The sequence below is a fragment of the Lissotriton helveticus genome, chromosome 1_1 (genome assembly GCF_964261635.1).
Source record: "Lissotriton helveticus chromosome 1_1, aLisHel1.1, whole genome shotgun sequence".
Taxonomy (NCBI): Eukaryota; Metazoa; Chordata; class Amphibia; order Caudata; family Salamandridae; genus Lissotriton; species Lissotriton helveticus.
In genome coordinates, this window is record NC_136057.1 from 663,073,953 (window position 1) to 663,079,758 (window position 5,806).

Sequence of the window (5,806 nt, forward strand, 5' to 3'; positions counted from 1 at the left end):
ATTTCTTCAGTAGGGCGCTGAGTTCGGCATGCTTCCAGCTCTCCGGGAAGGTGGCGGTGTTGAAGGAGCAGTTGATGATGTCCCGGAGATGGGGTGCGATGACAGAGTCGGCCTTGTTGAAGACGTGGTGGGGGCAAGGGTCGGTTGGTGATCCGGAGTGGATGGTGTTCATCGTGAGGATGATCACTGTAAATATCAAGGGCCCCCTGCTATCAGAATGGATAGTTCTTGGGGCAGGGATAAGGACTGTGTGTAATAAGCAACTCCAAATACATACAAAACTATAAGACACAATGGACACCTACAGGACATAGGAAAGGTGAATTCAAGGAAAACAGTACAAAATTAATAAATCTGATTCATTTAATAACAATTATATTAAAAAGTAGACATCGACTGTCATACTGTCATGTATACACATTCAATAGTTAAAAGCAATTTAGACAATTTTACTATACTCAAAAACATTTAATTGACAAACAATAAAAAATATTAATAGTAATACTAAGTGGCAATGATAATGGTTCGACGCGCGTTTCGGCGTTACAAGGAAACGCCTTCTTCAGGAGCCACAATTTCCATCTAAAAAAATAATAAAGAATGCACATAATCAACATAACATATATCCCAATACTTTGTTTTTTTTTATTTTTTAAAACCAAAGAACACAGGCATAGACTTCTTTCATTATATTAAAATACATAAAAACATAAGACTACTCATTAGTACTGAACCTTGAAACGATTTTCCCTATAATGTCAAAGTAATAAGATTATTACTTAACCTGGTACAAACTGATATTATTATATTTGAGCAGTTGTAAGGCAATTGACCCAAGCCCACTAAGTATTAGCTGGCAGTAGGCTAGGATCAACATATAACTATTAGTATCACAATGGTTGTGCAGAAGGCAATATTCTATTTGGACCTTCATTTCAGGGCGAGCATTCAATTTTAATTATCTTTAGTTTCTATCGAACTACAGGCTCGTCACTAGTGGCTTCTCTTAAAAAAAGATTAGGGTCCACTTGCCTGGTTCTATAGTAGCACATCAGGGAGTGTACTACACTCATGTTACAGGATGAAACTAGAATTACATTATTTTTATACCTAACCAAGCCTCGCTTATTACTTAATTTTACAAGACTTAATGCTCTAGGTAATTTTCCTTACCAATGAAGTGATTGCTGATCACTCGCATCAAACTTCTATTATGCTGTTGGTCAGGATCTAGCCAACCTTTGCGGTCAGTCAAAAAGAATCATAAATCTATGAAAAAGATGCATGTATGTGAGCACACTAACAGATAATTAATAAGTGACCACACATTGTTATTCAACCCCCACTCATCTTACCTAAGATGAATAATGCCGCATCCGTGTATAAGTTGGAGATGCTCACGGCAGCGAATAGCGTTTCTACAATTGTTGGGATAGATGTTAACTACTTCTGATGTGGGCTTAACTGTATATTCTGGAAAGGAACGATTTGTCTGTCAAGAGTGCAGCAAAGTCAAATATAAACCTACGAAAATTACCGCTCATGCTATTTTTGCAGATGTGGAAATTTCAATTATGATTAAAACATAGCCATTAATATATGCGACTATGCAGAATGGAGTCACTTGCAAACTGAGCTCGTGGCAATAGACTATGCCAATTATGGACACAGGCTTTTTTGTTTCTATGTAATCCCAAAAAGAAGACTGTCTGTTATCACAGCCCCATTAGGTTCAAGGTTAACCATAAATCTTCACAGCATGCACACTCGTAGATTATACTATTGCTGTTTGCTCGATCTAAATGGAGCCTATAGAACTCGGTATTCCACTTATTACTCTTTTTTTAAAAGAAAAACTGTGTTACTGGACACATTTCAAAGTGGGAATACGCACTGTTAACATTCATTGACGACTATCAGCTATTATATTTTGGCGAGATTGTTTTTACCAAACCACTAATAATAAATAGGGTTCCTTAGCTATTCTTACCCAAAGCACGTATCTACTTGGCTTAATCGCTCCAGTTGAATCAAAAAACCCCCCACGTTGCCGGCACTGCACCTTGTCGTGATGTCGAAAGGAAACAGACAACCCGCTCCCAATGGAGTCTGTTTAAAAAGCAATAAACATGAGCGAATCCATTAGTCATAATTCGTGGAAGCTGTTGTCAATTCCTAATTCCTATCCTTACTTGATTAATCAAACTAGTAGGATGTTTACCGTTTTTACTTTACACACTGCAGGGGTACGTCCGGGTGCTTCAAAACGCTACCGCTAGCAACCCGCCGACGGTTAAAATATCTAAGGGCCCGTTAGATGCAGGCGTTGTTCCTTTTCATGATGTGAAAGGGAACTCGAACAACCGCTCCAATCGGAGTCTGTATTCAACACAAAAAAACAAGTACGAAATCGTTAGTCTTCCTTAGTGGAGGCTGTTTCCTTTTTACCCTTACTATTAGATCGCTTAACTTAGTAGAATATTTACCGTTTCAGCTGAAGGATGGTGCAAAAATACGTCCGGGTGCTGCAGAAGGTAACAGCTCGCAACCCGCCGACGGTTCAAATATTATCGCAGGCAGCAAATTCCGACCCGCCTTTATACGTAAAGGATACGTAGCAATTCCCATTTGCGTCTTACGCTCCCTTGTATCTTAAAGGGGAACCAGCTCTCTTATTCTTTAAGCAGAACCTAGGCACTCTCTAAAGCCCATACAGGCTGCTTTTTTGTTTGTATATTAGTGTCCAAGACAGCGGTAAGCGGAACCTAGGTACTCTCCACAGCCTATTAGGGCTGCCCACCTATCTATACATTAGTGTCCAAGATAGCGGTAGCAATTAAATAGTCGCCTGCTACGTTTACCAATCCTGAAAAGAATTTATCTTATTTAAAATTAAAAGTCAAACATCCCTCAAGGTTACTCATTCATATATTTATTTTATCATGCCGCAAATAACAAGAGACACTCATAAAATACTAAGTGCTGATCAGGTCAGTTTCCTAAATTTGGAGCAATAAAAACCTACAGTTACATTAATCCCTGACCATTACTAATGGAGTTCACAGTGGTTAACTATTGGTCTTGCGTTTCAACGTTTACTCAAAAAGGACTCACCTAAATTTTCTTTTTCTTTAATATTATATATAAAATTAAAAGTGAACATACACATTGTTCAAACTGAATTAGAGAGAGAATCATAATATCGCGTTCTCCCACGGGATTTCATTATTCAGTCCCTTCTTGAAAGTGTTAAGGACAAACACCCAATACACTTCTCTTTTCTTCCTAATCGCTTGTCCACCTTTGCTATCAGGTGTCCTAATCCTCTCCAAGATTCTCCAACTAAATTCATCAGGTTTGTGGTTCTGTTCCAAAAAATGTTTGACCAAAGGCGCTGTTAATTTGCTTGTTCTTATTGCGGATCTATGTTCGGTTAAACGTACCTAGAATGTACAATCTTGTCCTTCAGATTCCTATTCCTCCTATGTGCGAACAAAGGTTTCACCAGTGACACATTGGAGGTAGGGTTACAGTTGAGAATGTGCCAGTTAGAGTTTACAATTTGTCTGACACGTTCGTTCATTGTCGAGTGCGTTGTCACACAGACAAGCTGGTCTGTCACTTTCTGTTCTTTTGGACTCAATAAAGCATCACGGTCAAAAAAAGCGCTCTCTTGTAAGAGTTCCTTATGAGCCTATGTGGGTATCCACGTTCAAGAAATTTTTTCCTCATAAGAGCTGCCTGTCTGTCAAAATCAGCCAAATTTGTGCAGTTCCTGCGAACCCTGAGGAATTGGGAGAACGGGATACTCTCACGCTGGCTCTTCGGATGAAAGCTGCTAAAATGTAATAATGTATTTCTGGCCGTGGGTTTTACGAATAGATCCACCTCTAGTTTATTGTTGTTTTCTCTTATTAGTAAATCTAGAAACTCAACCTGCTCAGTACTATATTGGGCGGTGAATTTCAAATTGTTGTCCGTTAAGTTGATCCATTCAAGGAATTCCAATAATGACTCTTCCCCATTGGTCCAGATAAAGAATATATCGTCAATATATCTGGACCAATGGGAAATAGATTCGAAGAATGGGGCCACTTCATTCTCAATAAATTTGTCTTCAAAAAAAGACATATAAATGTTAGCCACCGAAGGGGCAACAGAGGCCCCCATGCTTACTCCCTTTAATTGGCGATATAAAAGGTCACCAAATTCAAAAATGTTCTCAGTTAACACAATAAACAAACAGTCAATCAAGAACTTTTTGGGGCAAGCTATTCCATGCTTGTCAATAAACCAATCCGTAGCCCTAATGGCATCATCAAGTGGGATGTTACTATATAAGGATGCAATGTCCATTGTAACCATTATATCTCTGCTAGGTACAAATTCAAGATTCTCCACTATATTGATCATATGGCTTGTATCTTTCACATATGACCTAATCATTGGTATACAGGGTCTTAGATAATAATCTATGAATTTGGATAAAGGTTCAGTTGGTGTGCCAATGGTAGACACAATTGGTCTATAGGGGGGGTTGCTAATGTCCTTGTGTATCTTTGGAAGAACATAGATACAGGCAGTTTTATTCTTATGGCTCTTCAAGAATTCAGACTCTTTAACATTGATGTCGCCGTTCGAAAGGGCTTCATTAGTTAAAATATGTATTTTTCTTATGACACTTTCGATAGGATTAGAATTGATCTTAGTATAGGTCGAGCTGTCGTTTAGCATAGAAATCATATTCCGTTCATAGTCATTGGAATTGAGAACAACAATGCCCCCTCCTTTATCACATCCCTTTATAATCAATTTTTTGTTCTCGGTGATTCTTTTCAAGGCTAAAGACTCTTCCCTATTTAAATTGTATACTGGTTTAGGGATAAATCCCAAAGATCTTTCCAGTTTTTGAAGGACTACTAACTCAAAAGCAGCCACTTCTGGACCCAATTGGTCAAGCCCTGGGCTGAAAGTGGAAGGTAGTGATATTTCTCTTTGCCTTAGGGAACCTTGGTCTATATTGTCCTGATCTTGAAAGAACTTTCTAAGTCTGATCTTTCTGAAAAAAGCTATAATGTCTTTGTACAAGTCAAAAATGTTAGCAGTTGCGTGCGGTACAAACGAAAGGCCCTTTGACAGCAAGGCCTCACTATAATGATCCAATTCGAAGGAAGACAAATTGAAGATAGGAATTACATTCCTTGGCCCCAATACTGTCTGTTCCGAGTCTCTTGGATAAATTGGGGTTCCTGTTGTTGGTGCTGTTGAGGATTGTGTCTTTTGCATCATTGTCAAATATTTGAGCAGTTGTAATTTCAGGTAATCTATCCTAAACAAATCTCGTTCACGCCCACAGGTCAGGCATCTATGGCCAATATGAAAACCTTTGGTTTCTCTGATGAGGACTTTGCCACGTTGGTCGGTATTTCGGCTACGCCTAGCAATACCAACTCTTACACCAGAGGAAATGACGAAGGTAGGAAACTAATAGAGCTAAAGAAGAAACTGATCCGCATGGAAGCCCATGGCGAGTTCATGTTATCCTACCTAAAAACAGGCGTCATTCCAATTGGCCTTAGGGTACGTAATATACCCGGTCTTTTTACACATCACAGACCTTTTTTAGAGAGGTGGAGCCTGATAGCAAACAGGTGTTCCCGCGATCTGATGATACTGATCGTGGAGACTTCAAAAGAATTGGCAGCAGCTATAAAGAGCGAAATTGACGATTTAGAGGAAAAACTTAGGCAATTAAATGGGGTAGATGAAGCCTTGAAAAAAATAGAAGAGTACAATAAAGAAATAG

General features: G+C 38.9%; 1 long non-coding RNA gene across 1 annotated transcript; it reads right to left on the reverse strand.

Annotated features, from left to right (window-relative positions):
* Nucleotides 1–1,458: 1,458 nt before the first annotated feature.
* LOC144770460 (uncharacterized) lies at nt 1,459–2,432 on the reverse strand. Its single transcript, XR_013598905.1, has 3 exons — nt 2,222–2,432; nt 1,991–2,109; nt 1,459–1,473 (listed from the first exon to the last, which is right to left on the reverse strand). It is a non-coding gene; the product is annotated as an uncharacterized LOC144770460 (long non-coding RNA).
* Nucleotides 2,433–5,806: the final 3,374 nt, after the last annotated feature.